The 18,698-nt window shown below is 34.6% G+C and overlaps 1 protein-coding gene and 1 long non-coding RNA gene across 2 annotated transcripts in view; one reads left to right on the forward strand and one right to left on the reverse strand.

Annotated features, from left to right (window-relative positions):
• Window positions 1–18,698, forward strand: part of LOC111046415 (muscarinic acetylcholine receptor DM1) — a 147,481-nt gene that overhangs the window by 84,016 nt on the left and 44,767 nt on the right. The gene's annotated exons all lie outside the window — the stretch shown is intronic.
• LOC120352404 lies at window positions 8,072–15,072 on the reverse strand. The gene is made up of 3 exons (XR_005571826.1): window positions 14,961–15,072; window positions 8,649–8,842; window positions 8,072–8,364 (listed from the first exon to the last, which is right to left on the reverse strand). It is a non-coding gene; the product is annotated as an uncharacterized LOC120352404 (long non-coding RNA).

The following is an 18,698-nucleotide window of genomic DNA, read 5'->3' on the forward strand; positions in this document are numbered from 1 at the left end:
ACTATTCTCAACCTGTAGTCCTAGCTCTGGATCTGCACTGTCAAACCATATATTTTATTATATTATATTTCAATTCTGTCAATTCGTCTTCTGAATTCAATTATTTCTTAAGCCTTTCACGTATTGTGTCTGACACGTTCTATATTATCAAGAACCGATCAAGTATGATCGTTGGAATAATTGAATCAACCTGGATATTGGAACAGATCCAAGTGGATGTAGTGTGTGGGGTCAGATCAAGATTACCTATTATCTGTTCTTACCTGCTCATATATCGGCTTTTATCTGTTACCAACTTCGGCTTGGGAGTGAATTTTTCGACTGTATGGCAGATGCAGCTGGAGATGATATAATTCCCTACAATAGAGCATAAAGCCCGACAAGACTCTGTTCTCGAAGTATATAACGAACGATCTCTGGTCCTTAGTACCCTATCTTAATACTTCGGAACTTATTAGAGACGCAGTCCCATGGATTATCTACCTGTATGATTTTATATGCTGTTTCATCACAGGTAATAGTTTTAAGATATTTGTATTCAGTGTTTAGCGACCGCTACACTACCTCTGAAAGTTTTATCATTATACAATCAGTCATAAGAAGAATCAAGGGTGAGCGAGTGTTTATGCCTCCCGCGATTCAGACGATTGTATCGAATCTTGTAGTGACTCAATCAGTCTGGTGTTCACTTATGTTCACGCACGCATCTTCGATTTTCTAACCTCAATACTGGTGACTCAGTGCAAGATTCATTATACGTGTGTCGACCTAGCCTTGGAGGCGATAGTAACTCCCCCAAGAAGTACTCCACAATATATATATATATATATATATATATATATATATATATATATATATATATATATCGCAATAATCTGTGATGACACAATTTAATACTGTCAAATAGTCCATATTACTAGAGCATATCACTATCTTAAAATTAAATATTTTCATCCTTAACTATTATTTTATTTTAATAACATTGTTCCGTACATTCTACAACAATTACAATTTTTTATAATTGTAATAAAGACCACGCGGAGATTTTGAATCAAATACCTTCCAGCACCGAACAAATATTGTGCTCTGATTGGTGAACAGTCAGATTCGGCTCGAGTGTACAGAATGTATCTATGCGCTTAGAAAAATTAGGCCTTACTTCCTTTTTATTTTTTATTATGTCTTTGTATTTTATATTTGCTCACATATATTAATAAACATTTATACATATTATTCAAACATTCATATCCTTTATTTTGCATGCTATGAATATACAAAACCCTCTTGTCCTCATCTTAACGAATGCTACCTAGATGCAATTATTTTGCCAGCGTGTATCTGATCAAATTGTAGATGCTCGGCTTGATCGTTATTGATATTGCCAACAAGCGTTGTTTATATAGAACCTAAACTCAAATTCATACAATATTATTGATTTATTAAATAATTGGGAAATTGATTTTCATTTCAAATTGTTAGTCATAATCTTAGCCTTTCTAGTCATTATCGTCTTATCGTCTTATCTTTGATTGATAACACCATTGGTGGCAGATATTTTTCTTTTTTTCTGTCTGAGACCTAGTAATTCATTTCAATTAATTTAGTTTTGTATCGGTATCAAAATGCACTGTCAGACCTCTCAAACTTTTTTGGCCTATAAATTCATTGCTTCACTGCACAAGGGAATTAGAAAAGCACGACTACGTATCCCTAAGCAACAAATCATTCAATTTTGACTCCTCAAACCAACGAAATGAAATTCATATCTTATCAGAGTATTTCAATTTCAATCAATGTAGATTTTAATCTACATTTTCTATTTTCTGTTTTGATTTTCTATTTTAACATATACAACATTTGTCAAGACTATATTTTTATTCCTCATATTAAATGCTAATTTATAGTGATGTTATGGTTCCTCCTTATGTGATGGATGAGTCACTTAGGATACTAAGTCATTCATGAAAAAAGGAGTCCATCACATTCATTATGGCACCACATGAAAAAGTTGATCCAAATACTTGAATGCATGGTAAAAGTACAATATCAATCAGTATAGTAAGCCTATCCATACAAGATTGGGAAATCCGTACAATTGTGATCTAGTTGTGGAATTAAAATCATCCATTTACAATACAAATTCGCTGGATGAACATGCATTGTATTTGTATTCAATAAGACATTCTCAAACGTAGTTTTCACACCTACGAGTGATCTTTATGAATTGTTCGAAATATGAATTGAAATAAGTAAATTGTTCGAAGTTTCGAAATGGGAGCTATCACTTGTGGTGAGCAATCGCCGTTATTGATGTTGATGCGTCCAAGAGGCGGTACGGTATGTTGCTGGTCAAATAAGGAGGAGTGCAATCGCAGTGAGTTGCTTGCTACTGTTCATCCGGCTAACAGCGGATATAGGCCACCACTTGATCGAACGCTTTTCACGTTCTACTCGTAAATATGAGTTTTCTTTTTTCCAAAAGTACAAAAAAAGGGCGCCATCTGTGAAAAAGAGCCACGGAAAATAATCGGAGTGCGGTTTTCCAAAACAGAGAAAGAAGATTCCTACATATATATATATTATAGATATGAGGAGAATGGAGCACTACATAGATATTTTGATACATAGTAGAAGACCGACCAGATTGCTCTGAAAGGGATAAATGAGAATACCACGTAATGACTAAAGACGAAATATGGATATGGTCTTGAACACGAAATACAAGAGCAGTTTAATAATGTCTTCTAGTGATGCTGTTTAATAACCTGAATAATTCCAAAAAAGGAGAGGTTATCAATAGTGATTTGTTGTTTTTAAGCGGGACAGAAAAGTTGATACGATATTCTTTGAAGGGGGAGCTCATCTTTACTTTGTGAAGAGGAATTGAAGTGGTATTCTTTTGTTATGAAGTATCATCGTATCTACAGCCGAAATTACCTGGAAATTATATATATTAAATCAAAATTTCAATCCAATAGTTCTCTTCCTATATATCTGTCAAGGCATGCAGAATGCACTCGAATCAAGAGACTTCTATTTAGGTTAAGTGTTATTAGTTTCATCCCCAATTTCCCCGTCATGTGTCGTTCTGAGGTCGGTTCACGGTTGGTATGCTGCTTCCATGATGCCTCTCACTGACATGTCAGCTCGCTCGCCCTCAAGTGAGTATGATAATTTCAATAATAGTAATAATTAAGCAGGTATGTTTCTAGCAAATAAGCTCCACTCTTTCAAAAAAACTTTTCAAGGCTGCTCACCTTAACGTCCAATCTCTCAGCTGCCACATTGATGAACTCAGAGCAATCTTCCGTTTTCAGGACTTCAATACAATTGGGATTTCCTAATCATTTTTGAAGCCTAGTATTCCATCAAATTTTGTTGCATTACCTGGATATAATCTCCTCCGTAATGATAGATTGAATGAAGCTTGTGGGGGTGTAGCCATTTATGTGAAAGATAGTATCAAAACAAAAGTTTTAATCACATCCTAACAAGAGTATTGTTCCAGACCAGGGTTTATGCTACCTGAATTATCCTTATCTAGTACTTATAAATTACTCGTTGGTATCTGTTATCGCCCGCCAAAAAATAGGTCATTTTACTGATTTCGAAAATGCCTTGCTTTCTCTTATGCCTTGTTATAACCTTATACTAGTTATGGGGGATATGAACACCGACTTGAACATGACAAATCGTAACTTTGACTACTTTCAACTGACTACAATTTTCCAATGCCTAAACATGACTATTTTACCTCTAGATCCAACTCATCATACTAATGAATCAGACACACTCATTGACCTTCTCATTGTTAGTGATCCTAACGAGGTTGTTGAAACAGGCTAAATCCCAGTCCCAGCTACTTCTGGACATGATTTGATCTACTGTGTACTTTCCCATAAGATACCTAAGCCAGAACAGAAAATAATCATTCATAGAGACTTCAAAAACTTTGATGAAGCCGCCTTCCTGACTGATCAACTGTGTACTTTCCCATAAGATACTTAAGCCAGAACAGAAAATAATCACTTATAGAGACTTCAAAAACTTTGATGAAGCCGCCTCCCTGACTGATGTGGCTCAGACTCCATGGCATCAAATTGAAGCATTACCCTCAGTTGATGACATGGTCAAGACTTTCGAGAATTTGACTTTGAATTTGTATGACAAACATGCACCTTATGTGACAAGGAGGATCAATAGAAAATGACGAGTACCGTGGATGACTGAAGACATAATTAAGATGTGTGGACGTAGAGACAAAGCACATAGAAAATTTACAAATACATTTGACTTGGACAGGTGGATGGAGTATAGAAGCCTTAAAAATAGAGTTGAACAGGAATTACGGAACTCAAAGATCAGGTACTTGAATTCGTTCATGACGAACAATAGACAAGGCTCTAAATCACTTTGGCAGGAAATAAAAGAAATCGGGCTTGGCAAACAGAAATCGAATCCCCAAATTGACTTACCATTGAACAATATAAATGAACATTTCGTTTCTCACTCCAACCAATGCGACGAAGTTGTCATTGCTAATAATTTCAATGATCTTGAAGAGCAGGATACAAACTTAGATATACCAATTACTGATCAATTTCATTTCCATCCAATCTCAGAAGAAGACACTCAAAGCAACTCAATGTATTCATAGTAATGCTATGAGTGTAGACAAAATTCCTATTAAATTTATCAAGAAGATGTTATTTGTTGTTTTACCAACCATTACATACATTTTCAACAAGTCACTTGAAGAAGGCAGTTTCCCTGAAAACTGGGAGTTTGCTCTGGTTCGCCCTCTAAAAAAAATTCCATCACCCAATAGAGTTGAGGATTTTAGACCAATCAGTATTCTACCTGCATTGTCCAAAGTGCTAGAAAGACTCAATCATGCTCAAGTTGTGAAATTTCTAGACAACAATAGTGAGCTTCATAACTTTCAATCAGGCTTTAGGAAATTCCATTCACGAAGCTCTGCTTCGTGCCACTGATGATATAAGGTTAGCTATGGATCAAAGAAAATGCACCATCCTCACCCTATTTGATTTTTCTAAAGCATTCGATACTGTTGATCATACAGTCCTTTTGAATAAGTTGGCTATTCTTGGTTTCAGTCACAACTCGTTTGTTTGGTTCAAATCAGATGTTTTTGTAGCAGCTCAGACACAGCTGACTGACTCAATATATTATAAAATGTCATGACAGGTTTTCATGCAAGCTATAATATTATTTCTAAGATTAAGAACCATTGATAAAGGACCAAGAATTTCAAATAGAAAAATAAAATGTGTGTATTATTGTTAAAAATTTATTTATTATTCACGAAATTACATTAAAATGTCAAATGTTATTGTAACGAACTAGGTCATAGCATGAATATTGCATTACTTATAAGAGCAACAAAAATTAATTATAACAGTTTCAAATATAATAGGAATTGTATAGAAATATTGAATTATAAATTATTGATTCAACTGAGTCACATGGTGAATGAATCTCTTTGGTAAGTCTAAACCAATCATATGTCATAGAAATGGCACCAAAAGGGATGATCGTTTGAAAACATCATATTTATGTTAATCTGTTATCAGACAGCAAACCTGCCTTATCATATATGCCAGTGCATGTACACTGTATAGAGGAACTGTATCTGGAGAATTGAGCAATTTAAAAAATTAAACAGATAAAGTTATTATTGTAATTAAAGGAATTATATTTCACTGCTTGCCACTGATGTCATGCCTACGTCATAATCATTCTTCCAATTGCAAATTTTCATGCAAATTAATTACACAGAGATTCTCAGAGAAAAGGTTCTAGCTGAAGGCTTAGAAGAAGATAAGTCACTTCCCCTTTGAAATCCTCACCGTTAAGACCTTGCTGAAAAGTTACCAAAGACCCATTAATGAAATTTTGTTCGATTTTTGTATATTTTATCTGTGAGCCAATATTCTAGGTTACCGTATTTTATTTGTTATTTTATAAATTTATTTCATCAATCGATAATTCTAGAAATTCTAATTAAATTATTCCCTAATTATTTTGGTGAAGGAGATATTTAATTGAAATTCCACACGTGCTGAAACCGAAGCCTGGACCAACCACCGATTAAACAAATTTGATCTAAAGGAACCATGACCGTTGAGAGGAATCACGTGAGTTTTATATTTTGGGGGCCCAATCTTCGCTTTGGGAGAAATACAGTGCAGAAAATATAAAATTTTTCTTTGTTAAAGTAATGGCCATGCCGACAAGCGCTTATAATTATTAAGATCCTAGATTTTATCTGATATAGAATTTGTAAGAACTTGTAGTTAACTACCCTCCGCTGCCAGAACCACGACCCGAGCAATTTTAAAAATCGTTTATAATTTATTTTCACTATTTTTCAAAAAACTGGTAAATTTGTCAATTATGAGTTCTGTTGAATCATGCATGGGGTCATGCGAGTACAAGCACACTTCTAATCATTTTGTTAATGTTGAACTATTCTCAACCTGTAGTCCTAGCTATGAATCTGCACTGTCAAACCATATATTTTATTATATTATATTTCAATTCTGTCAATTCGTCTTCTGAATTCAATTATCTCTTAAGCCTTTCACGTATTGTGTCTGACACGTTCTATATTATCAAGAACCGATCAAGTATGATCATTGGAATAATTGAATCAACCTGAATATTGGAACAGATCTAAGTGGATGTAGTAGGTGGGGTCAGATCAAGATTACCTTTTTCCTGTCCTTACCTGCTCATATATCAGCTCTTATCTGTTACCAACTTCGACTTAGGAGCGAATTCGTTGACTGTATAGCAGATGCAGCTGGAGATCATATAATTTCCTACAATAGAGCATAAAACCCGATAAGACTCTGTTCTCGAAATATATTGCGAACGATATCTGGTCCTAGTACCCTATTTTAATCCTTCGGAACTTATTAGAGATGCAGTCCCGTAAATTATCTACATCAGGATTTTTGCTCGACCTGTATGATTTTATATGCTGTTCCATCACAGGTAATAGTTTTAAGATATCTGTATTCAGTGGTTAGCAACCGCTACACTATTTTAAAAAAATTTTATCACTATACAATCAGTCATAAGAAGAATCAAGGGTGAGTGAGTATTCATGCCTCCTGCAATTCGGACGATTGTATCGAATCTTGTAGTGACTCAATCAGTCTGGTATTAACTATTGTCCAAGCACACATTTTAAAAATTTCTAACCTCAATACTGGTGACTCAGTGCAAGATTCATTATACGTGTGTTGTCCTATCCTTAGAGGCGATAGTAACTCCCCCAGGAAGAGCACCACACAATTTGGCGCCCAACATGGGGCATTTAAAATACAGCACTACACAATTTAGCTAGTAACATGGGACTATTTTGTACTCCACACAAGATTCATTATATGTGTGTCGTCCTATCCTTGGAGGTGATAGTAACTCCCCCAGGAAGAGCACCACACAATTTGGCACCCAAAGTGTTAGGCATTGATGAGGTGGATAATCGACTGCGAGGATTATATAGTTGTTCAGTATACTACAGTGCTGACAATGGAAAAACTTTTTGAGGAATTCATGATTGTAAATTTCTTTGAATTTAATATCAACTGTTCACTGAGATATAAAATAGCAAGACATGCCATACACAATTTTTGAACAAAAGAAATTTATCGATTGATGAATTTTTTAAAGAAAGAATCGAACTCAGAATTTCACTATTGTTGTCATTTAAATATTGCTCATATTATAAGTCATAGGTATGAGAAATACCATAAGAAAAGGTCACATCATTTTAAGAGCACTAGGTCTATGTCAAAGCAGTTTATAAAAATTTACGGAAAATATAAAATATAATTAAATATAATTACGGCAGGAACTTATAAGATCGAAATATTTACAATAATAAGAATAATAAATTATAATAAGCATACCTGCATTATTGAATATCCATTATTTTTGCATGTTATCACCGTTTTATGTTAACTATATTGCTAATTTTATCCACATTTTTATCACACATGTTATTGAATCACACTTTTGTATTCTTTCATTTGAACGAATTTTCTACACTGTTTCAACTTTTGATCATCATTCATTTGTAATCATTTCACATAACCTCACATGTTCGCACTCGTTTCACTGCACTTGCATTGTTATACCATTCAATAAATCATGGAAGAACCACACCGCATCCTGGAGCCCACATCAGCGATTTCAAAGATGGAAGATGTCGCGCGGGAGAAACGCCCATGCACCGCCATTCCAGAGGTCCGGACGTCCGCACCTCACACCACAGAATTTCCGCCGCCAACTGAAAACCACACACCCACCTCGCCATGTTGGGTAGACGCCCTCCTGGAAGCAATAAACAATATAATAAGGGAAGAAAATGACGAACTAATTAAAGAAATCCAACAGATGTGGAAAGTAAATGAACAAGATTTGGAGAAAATGGATCAAAAGTTGAAGGAAGCAGCAGAGGAAAGCAGGATGTTAGGACGGCAAATCGAGGAGGAATATCAGACAATTAAAATCAATATTGGACCAGTAATCGAGCCCATGCATGCGGAAGCAGACATACTTAAGGAGGAAGTCAAACAAACAAGTGAACATGGCACATGTATGGAGGACCAACCTACCAAGAATGTCAAAACTGAAGTCGCAACGCACCCCACAGAACGCCGAGAGGAGCCGGACGACATCACCCGCCAAGCCGAGGGACAGCCCGTACCACCGCGCGCAGAACACCAGGAGTCCAAGGACGTTGCTCACCGAGTTGAAGAGCAGCACGGACCGCCGACCGCCCGCATCTTCGATCCACCAAAGAAATCACCTGCAACACATCAAATCAGTATTCATCAAAAACAATCAGAAAACAACATTAGAACAACAAAAATCCGCATAAAGTCAAGACCACACACAAGCAGCAAAACAATTCAAGAAAGGAGAAGAATATCTGGAAGAATCTATCTACACCACCGTCATATTAGGCTAAAATCCTACATCAAACCTTTTACCAACATACAAGAAAAAAGGAAGACAGTATCAAGAAGGACCTACAACCACCGCAGTCATGTCCGGATGAAATCAAGCAGACTTTACACCAGCATGCAGAAAAGTAAAACATTATTTGGAAAAATCCACAGACACCACCGGCATGTCAGGTTTAAGAATATCAAACTGCATGTCACCGGTCAACAAGGAAGGACAACATTGGCTGAAGAGATCTACCTACTTCGTCGGCACATTCGTTTTAAGCAAAGTTTGATAAAATAGAGTTTGATAAAATTTTCCACCGTAAATGTATTCATGCCGGTGGAGGTAAGGAGTTAACTGACGATGAATTTAAATTACTTACTATAACTACATGGAGATGTCCTGCATGCTTGTCAAAATTTCGTAAGAACCGTTGTGCTAGTGTGGACATGACCCCGGTGAAACATGTGTCAGAAACTTGTGATTTGCGAGAGGCTGTATCCGAGACATCTATCATTGACTTTAAAAAAGCACTAAGTGATTTAAGGAACGAGATCTTAGAAGGTCAAGCTGTATTGAAGGACTCTTTGAAATTTTGTCAAGATAAATTAGATGCAAATTCTACTCTGTTATCGAAACAGGAAAAATTGATTGAGACACAGCAGGAGATTATAAGGGCTCTACAATCAGAGAATGAATCTTTGAAACAGAAAGTTAGTGATTTAACGTTAAGGTGTGATGATTTAGAGCAGTATGGACGCAGGAATACTGTCGAGATCCAGGGTATACCGATGATGGAGGCGGAGGACGTGACCGGTTTAGTGGTGAAGACGTGTGTGGCAGCGGGTGTGAATGTGACGGCCGAGGCGATAGACTTCTGCCACCGGCTGAAGGGCCGTGTCAATGCGCCGCCCCCAATCATCGTCAAGTTTGTGCGACGAACGCACACGCATGCTATGCTGGGTGCACGACGCCAGGTAAAAGGCTTCTCAACAACACACATTTGTATTCAAGGTGAGGAACGACAGATTTTTGTTAACTTGTCATTGACTATGCTGCGAAGGAAATTGTTTAATGAGGCTAGGAAACTGCAAAAACTATTGAATTTGAAATATGTTTAGGTTGATAGAGGCGGAAATGTTAAAGTGAGGATTGTTCCGGGGGGGCGTGTCTATACTATTCGAGACGAAAAGGATTTGGATATTGTTGCTGTGGATGCTGAAAAGTCTGGGGTTAAATCTGCTTGAGTAGATTCAGGGTTATATCCTGTGTAGATTTATCTTTTCCTTATTTATTTAAATGGTGAAGAAACATTTTAAAAATATATATAATTTATACTTTCTTCCTTCGAGAACTAGTATTATTTGCTCATTCATCTTTACGTCAGCAGATTATTATTCAGTTGAAAACTCACTCTACAGTATACGGTTTATTATTGATGTAGCCTTTATTATGCATAGAAGAGTTTTGTGTTGGTGTTATTATAATAATTCTGTTCCTCAAGATAGATTATTTCGTTATCTACGATATGCAAGAGTGAATTTAGAGTGTTGATGCACATATATTAAAATCTGTGTTGAGTTGAATGAACTTAATATTCTGTTAAATAATATAATAGTTATAGTTGAATGAACCTCTCTACATTTTTATCATTCATGTGTGATATCGATATTCATTAATCACACCAGCAATTTCAGATTTTATTAGTGAACTTTGTATCAATGATAAATCGTGTCGTTGTTCCATGTTCCAAGTATCTGTGTAATTGTTTTTGCTTCAATTTTTTCATTTTGACAGTAACAATGCATTTCAAATTTCAAGATTAAAAAAAAAATTCATACCAGACATGCAAGTGCGTAACAAAATGTTGTAGCCTACCTACTAATTAATGAACACTGTGAATGTGTGAATGAACGTACTTGCATGTATGAGCTAATCGTATTATCATACATTATATTTCTATTTACATATTGTTCTTCAGAAATTTATTAATCAGAACTTCTCATTTGAAAATTGTTTCTGGATCTATTTATAGTTTATACATGCTCTTTATATTTAAGTTATCACCATATTTGAGGCTTATTACATCAAATAATGATATTCTGTTCGATATAATGATACTTGATCTGTTTTGAGCAGTCTTTCATTGAGAATGAATATTGCAGAAAGCTGCTAGTTAAAAATCATCTGAGCTTATATCTATGGAATGCTGATAAACGATAGATTAACTTTGAATTTCGGATCTTATATTTTTCTGATTGTCCGTGTTATCAATTTATTGATTGTGAGTGGCTAGAACTGACTTTTTACTATAGATATAAGATATCATTAGCTTGATATCTGACAAATTATCTTATCTAAAACTTTTCATATTTTCTTCTCTCTCTTTTTTTAGTTTTTCTTTTGTATGTCTTCAAATTCTCATTATTCTATTTATTATCAGAATGTTAGAGGACTTCGTACCAAATCATTGCACTTTCACACATCCTTACTGAGCACCGACTATGATGTAATTGTGTTGACTGAAACTTGGCTGCATAGTGGTATGGTGAGCTCGGAACTCTTCGATGAGCGCTATTCTGTTTATCGGAGTGACAGGGGTGGGGGTCAGAGAGGAGGTGGGGTGCTGATTGCAGTCAAAAGATCTTTACACCCTGAATTATGCAATGAATTGTCTAGAGATAGTGTGCACTATGATTCCGTTGCAATTAAAGTCAAGTTAGATGATAATTTCTGTTACATTAGCGCGGTTTATTTTCCCCCATCAACCCAATCAAATATTTTCCTACAATATGCAGAATATGTCGAGTCACTTAGTAGTGTGCTTGACGGTAGGCTCATGATAATTGGAGATTTTAATTTACCTGAAATCATTTCCAATGAATATGATTTTGCAGCTGGTTCAATTGAAGTAAGAATACTAAATAGCTTGATGTCTTTTTATGATCTTAATTCTTTCAATTCTGTAGTAAATGAACTTGGTAGGACACTTGACCTTGTTTTAAGTAATTTTCCTGTAAATGTTGTTAAGAATGACGATCCCATGCTCCCTGAAGATGGCCATCATCCCGCGTTGTGTGTTGAAGTCTCATATATTGACCATCCTTCCGAATTATTTGTAGATGATTCTCAGGAGTACCGTTACAATTTTGCAAGAGTTGATTATCTTGGGCTTTATTACCTGCTCAGAGACTGTTGTTGGGACTCCCTCTTATGCTGTACTGATGTTGATAGTGCCGTTGATGAATTTTATAGAAAACTTTACCTTTGCTTAGATGAATGTATTCCAAAAGTGAGGATTAAGAGAAAAAGTAATAAGTACCCTCCATGGTTCACTAATGATATAATTTCTGATTTAAAAATTAAAAATAAATGTGCAAGGAAAAGGCGAAATTCTCCTTACCATGATAACCTATTCAAGACTCTGCGTACATCTCTTAAAGCTAGAATCACCATTGCACATGACAACTATATTGCAGGGATTCAGGCAGGCATAACAAACAATATTGAAAACTTTTGGAATTATGTTAATTCCAAGAGAAAAACATCTTTTTCAGAGTCATCAATGACATTCAATGGGTGGTTCTACAGTGGTTGTAACGTTGTTGAGGGGTTTGCAGAATATTTTCAGTCTGTATATGAGGCTGATACACCTAACACCCCTGGTGAGCAAGAGGAGAGACCGGAGACATCTGGGATGCCAGTGTTAGATGTTAAAATTGGGGTAATCTCTACCAATGAGGTTCTAACTGCAATAAGAGCTCTAAGGTCTGGGTGCTCTGAGGGCCCTGATGCTATACCAACTTTCATTGTCAAGGGTTGCGCAGAAGTTCTTATAATGCCTTTGAAGTTTATCATGAATTTAGCAGTGAAAACTGGTAAATTTCCCCAGAAGTGGAAAACTGCAAGAATTACTCCTGTTTTCAAATCTGGTAAAAGAACCGATATAATGAATTATAGGCCAATTTCAATTTTGAATTGTTTCTCAAAAATTTTTGAAAAAATACTACATTCAAATATATTTATGCAGGTCAGGAGTGTCATAGCAGAGGAGCAGCATGGCTTTTTACCATGTCACTCAACAGTGACTAATCTTATGACCTTCAGTGATGAAGTATCCCAGGTACTGGACAATGGAGGTCGTGTAGATGTTGTTTATACCGATTTGTCCAAGGCTTTTGACACTATCAGCCATAGGCTATTGTTGATAAAGCTTGGACTGATGGGTTTCAGTGATAGCCTTGTCAATCTTCTGCAGAGTTATCTACAGTCCAGGACGCAATTTGTTGAAATTCTCAATTTTAAATCAAAATCATTCATATGTTCATCGGGAGTACCTCAGGGCTCCAACCTTGGGCCTCTCTTATTTCTCCTGTACATAAATGACATTCCATCAGTTATAAAGAATTCTTCCTGTCTCCTTTATGCAGATGATGTGAAATTTATTGTTCAAGGAGATCAAGAATGTTGATGATACATTTTATTTACAGGGTGATATCAATAATTTTTTTCATTGGTGTGAGACTAATGGACTCAGGTTTAATGTTTCAAAATGTAAATTCATGAGTTTCAATCGTCAACTCAACCCTCAAATAAATGTGTATCATATAAGTGACAGTCCATTGGAGCAGGTAAGATACTTCAAGGACCTTGGAGTTCAATTTGCTTCTGATTTTTCTTTCAATACACACATTGATTGGATAGCTACTAGGGCAAATCAGCAAATGGGTTTTATTCTGAGAACCTGCTCACCCTTTAATGATGTCTTGCCTCTGATATTAATTTACAAGTCACTTGTGAGAAGTCTGCTAGAATATGCTTCAGAGATATGGAGCCCATATCATGCAGACAGAGTTAGTGTACTGGAGCGATTGCAAAATAAATTTTTGAGATCCATGCTTTACAAGAAATTCAATTACTATTGTCCGTTAGATTTTCCAACTGAGTCACTGAGAAATTTATTTCACATTAAATCTTCAAAAGTAAGGCATGATGTCAGAGCACTCATTTTCCTATTTGGTCTCCTGAATAATGAAATAGATGCACCACATTTACTATCTAAGTTTAATATATATGTATCACCTGTGGCTCGACATTCTGATTTTTCATTCATGGTTCCCCACTCCAGAATTCTAAGAAACTATCACTCTCCCCTGAGTAGAATGCAGAGAATTTACAATAATTTAACGGGGCAACTAGATGTCTTCTGGTTTTCTTGTGCTAGATTCCGCAAAGTTTTATACGCTAGTATGGTTTAGGTGGATGTCAACAATATCTTTTGGATGCATGGGTGTGGCTGTGCACATGGTTTGGGGCGAGAGGTACAGTATTTTGTTATTATTTATATAAGAAGTTCTGATCATATTTTGATTCAATCATTGTTTTTTTCAATTTTGCATTTATCAAGTTTCTTTTTCTCTTTTTCAACCAGATTACAAGTTTTTGTACTTATTGTATTTTTTTGTCATTTCCTTCTTTTTCTTATACATTAATTTTCCTATTTATATTTTTCTTATTATTATCAATAATATTATAACTATTTTTTCCTTTTTTTTAATCTCAATATTGTATTGTACAAATATGTAAAGGAGACAGATTTGGGGTGACCCCCGTTCTCTCCATTTATGAATGAATAAATAAATAAATAAAATGGATAGCTGAAAATTGGAATTAGACCTTGAATAATACCAAAATCAAATCTAGATGGGGGCTTGAGGAAGAAATAATTTTGAATTAACTGGAAACTACGTTTGTGAATTACATAAATTATCAAACTTTTCATAATCACAGCCTACCCATCAAATCACATATTTATGGGCTGGCATCTTTCCACTGCAGCCTAATCATCAACATGACCTAAGTTCGCCACATCTCAATTAATGAGAAAATATCAACAATCCACATAAAATGAAGAAATAACCATCAACTTTAAGTCAAGAAAATGAAACTGAAAAACAACTTTAAAAATTACCAACCTGATCAAACCATCTGCCTCATGCTACAGTCATCACAGAACCAACTGCCTAGTACCATCCACACAACTGTAAAACAAAAAACAAAATCCATATTATCAACAGAAAATATTTGTAAATTAGAAATAAGATGGAGTTAGTGGTGAATAGGAAGAAAGAAAAAAAACAAGATTTATTCAGATAAATGCATAAAAATAACCTCAAAAATGTGGAATCGATAAAGAATTCAATTTTGAACCAAAGCCTGTTCGATAGTTCTTCTTTACAATGCTGTGAATTTGTTTAATGAAGAATCCAAAGAGACCTCATTAATTATTGTATTTAGATTGTATCCAATGAGAGGAACAATCAATTATTTATTTTTTTCATAGCCAAAAGTGCATGATATATTGTTTTAGTGTTAAGTGTAGAGTTTGTAGAAGTCAGGAGATAAAATGGTGTATTCATCACAATATCAGATTTTTTAAATAGTCATTATTCCGACTTGCCTTCCAATAACATATTTAAAATATCCTGGGGGCTTTTGTGTGATGAATTTTTTGAGTAAATCTCATGAAAGGAGAGAATTAGCTAGGAAAATTGTAATTACCCTTAAAGAATGAAAGATCTGCCAAATGAATAGTTAGCCGAGCGATAAGGCTTCCTTATCAACAGCTGAGTATAAGATAAGAGTACCGTTCTGTACTATGCATTTTTTCAGAGAATTGTTTAATAGAATTATAATTGTTCTGCAGATTCAGTACAAGTCATTTATGAATTGCTCATTGAACTTTTGGAGGTTACACTTTTGTTTACTATTGATCAGATGTTTTTGTAGCAGCTCAGACACAGCTGACTGACTCAATATATTATAAAATGTCATGCCAGGTTTTCATGCAAGCTATAATATTATTTCTAAAATTGAGAACTATTGATAAAGGACCAAGAATTTCAAATAGAAAAATAAAATGTGTGTATTATTGTTAAAAATTTATTTATTATTCACGAAATTACATTAAAATGTCAAATGTTATTGTAATGAACTAGGTCATAGCATGAATATTGCATTATTGATAAGAGCAACAAAAATTAATTATAACAGTTTCAAATATAATAGGAATTGTATAGAAATATTGAATTATGAATTATTGATTCAACTGAGTCGCATGGTGAATGAATCTCTTTGGTAAGTCTAAGCCAGTCATATGTCATAGAAATGGCAACAAAAGGGATGATTGTTTGAAAACATCATATGTTAATCTGTTATCAGACAGCAAACCTGCCTTATCATATATGCTAGTGCATGTACACTGTATAGAGGAACTGTATCTAGAGAATTTAGCAATTTAAAAAATTATACAAATTAAGTTATTATTGTAATTAAAGGAATTATATTTTACTGCTTGCCACTGATGTCATGCCTATGTCATAATCATTCTACCAATGGCAAATTTTCATGCAAATTAATTACACAGAGATTCTCAGAGAAAAGGTTCTAGCTGAAGGCTTAGAAGAAGACAAGTCACTTCCCCTTTAAAATCCTCACCATTAAGACCTTGCTGAAAAGTTACCAAAGACCCATTAATGAAATTTTGTTTGATTTTTGTATATTTTATCTGTGAGCCAATATTTTAGGCTATTTCATTTGTTATTTTATAAATTTATTCCATCAATCGATAATTCTTGAAATTCTAATTTAATTATTCCCTAATTATTTATGTGGAGGAGATATTTAATTAAAATTCCGCACGTGCTGAAACCAAAGCCTGGACCGGCCACCGATCAAACAAATTTGATCTGGAGGAACCATGACCGTCAAGAGGATTCATGTGAGTTTTATATTTTGGGGCCTCAATCTTCGCTTTGAAAGGAAATACAGTGCAGAAAATATAAATTTTTTTCTTTGTTAAAGTAATGGCCACGCCGACAAGTGCTTATAATTATTAAGATCATAGATTTTATCTGATATAGAATTTGTAAGAACTTGTAATTGATTAACTATCCTCCGCTACCAGAACCACGACCCGAGCAATTTTAAAAATCTTTTATAATTTATTTTCACTATTTTTCAAAAAACTGTTAAATTTGTCAATTATAAATTCTGTTGAATCATGCATGGTGTCATGCGAGTACGAGCACACTTCTAATCATTTTGTTAATGTTAAACTATTTTCAACCTGTAGTCCTAGCTCTGGATCTGCACTGTCAAACCATATATTTTATTATATTATATTTCAATTTTGTCAATTCGTCTTCTGAGTTCGATTATTTCTTAAGCCTGTCAATTTTTGTGTCTGACACGTTCTATATTATTAAGAACTGATCAAGTACGATCATTGAAATAGTTGAATCAACCTGGATATTGGAACAGATCTATTGTAGTGTGTGGGTTCAGATCGAGATTACCTATTTTCTGTCCTTACCTGCTCATATATCAGCTTTTATTTGTTACCAACTTCGACTTAGGAGCGAATTCGTCGACTGTATAGAAGATGCAGCTGGAGATCATGTAATTTCCCACAATAGAGCATAAAACCCGACAAGACTCTGTTCTCGAAATATATTCCGAACGATAAAGTCAGGATAAAGCTCACTCGGCTCTCTATGGACCTGATAGTAACGGGAAGTGCATTCCATGCTCGACAGGCACTAACTAGAAAGGATTTTGTGAAAAATAGTAGTTTGATGATTGGATATCCTTAAAGTACTTTCTCCGGTTCTAGTATATGAAGCATCTTTCCTCCTACCTTTAAAGACAAATTTGAAATCATATATTACTGAAAGTTGATTACCCTGATCTACTTTCAGCCTACTCCATTTTAATAATTAATTATTTGATCTTACTTATTTATATAATTATTTTACTTTATTAATTTTCTGTTTTTTTTCTCTCAAATCTTCATATTAATTAAAACTTTCACAATGTGAGCATTTAAAGCTAGCAGTATTATTTATATCATCTGGTAAGGTTAAGTTCTGGCTCACCTACAATAGCCTATTGTATCTACCACCCAATTCGAGCAAATAAATGTCAAGGAGGCCCTGAGGTGAGTCAATCGTTGAATTTCTATCATTTTATAAGAAAAAAACCCTTACAACATATAAACATATAAACATTTAAACATTCAAACATTTAAACATTAAGAGAAATGCCAAACCATCGACTTGAATCTTAGATCTCACTTCGCTTGGTCAAACAAATCAGTAGTGGCAGTCTGGGATCCAATAGCTTATTAGAATATGAGATTGCCTCAGTATTGAACTGTTATTGGTTTCCAATTTCATTCATAGATGATGAATGAGCTCGGGAAACTGTGAACGCGTGGGCTCGATTATCATAAATGGAATACAGTAGTACCTTGAAGACTTGAGTACAACGCCTATTATCTGGAATCGACTCTGATGGGATATATATTTATATATATTATATAAACTCATGTTATTTTAATTATCCACTGCATACTGCAGTATATTACTGAAAGTTGATTACCCTGATCTACTTTCAGCCTACTCCATTTTAATAATTAATTATTTCATCTTACTCATTTATATAATTATTTTACTTTATTAATTTTCTGTTTTTTTTCTCTCAAATCTTCATATTAATTAAAACTTTCATAATATTTTAATTTTAAATAAATCCTTAGTTGAATTAATGAAATTAACGTTTTGGTAGAGAGTTAGTGGGAAGGATACTTCGAATATTCTTTCCGAAGAATGGACATTGATATGTCCAAAGCTCAAATAACAATTCTATCTATA

The sequence above is a fragment of the Nilaparvata lugens genome, chromosome 7, assembly GCF_014356525.2.
Source record: "Nilaparvata lugens isolate BPH chromosome 7, ASM1435652v1, whole genome shotgun sequence".
Taxonomy (NCBI): domain Eukaryota; kingdom Metazoa; phylum Arthropoda; class Insecta; order Hemiptera; family Delphacidae; genus Nilaparvata; species Nilaparvata lugens.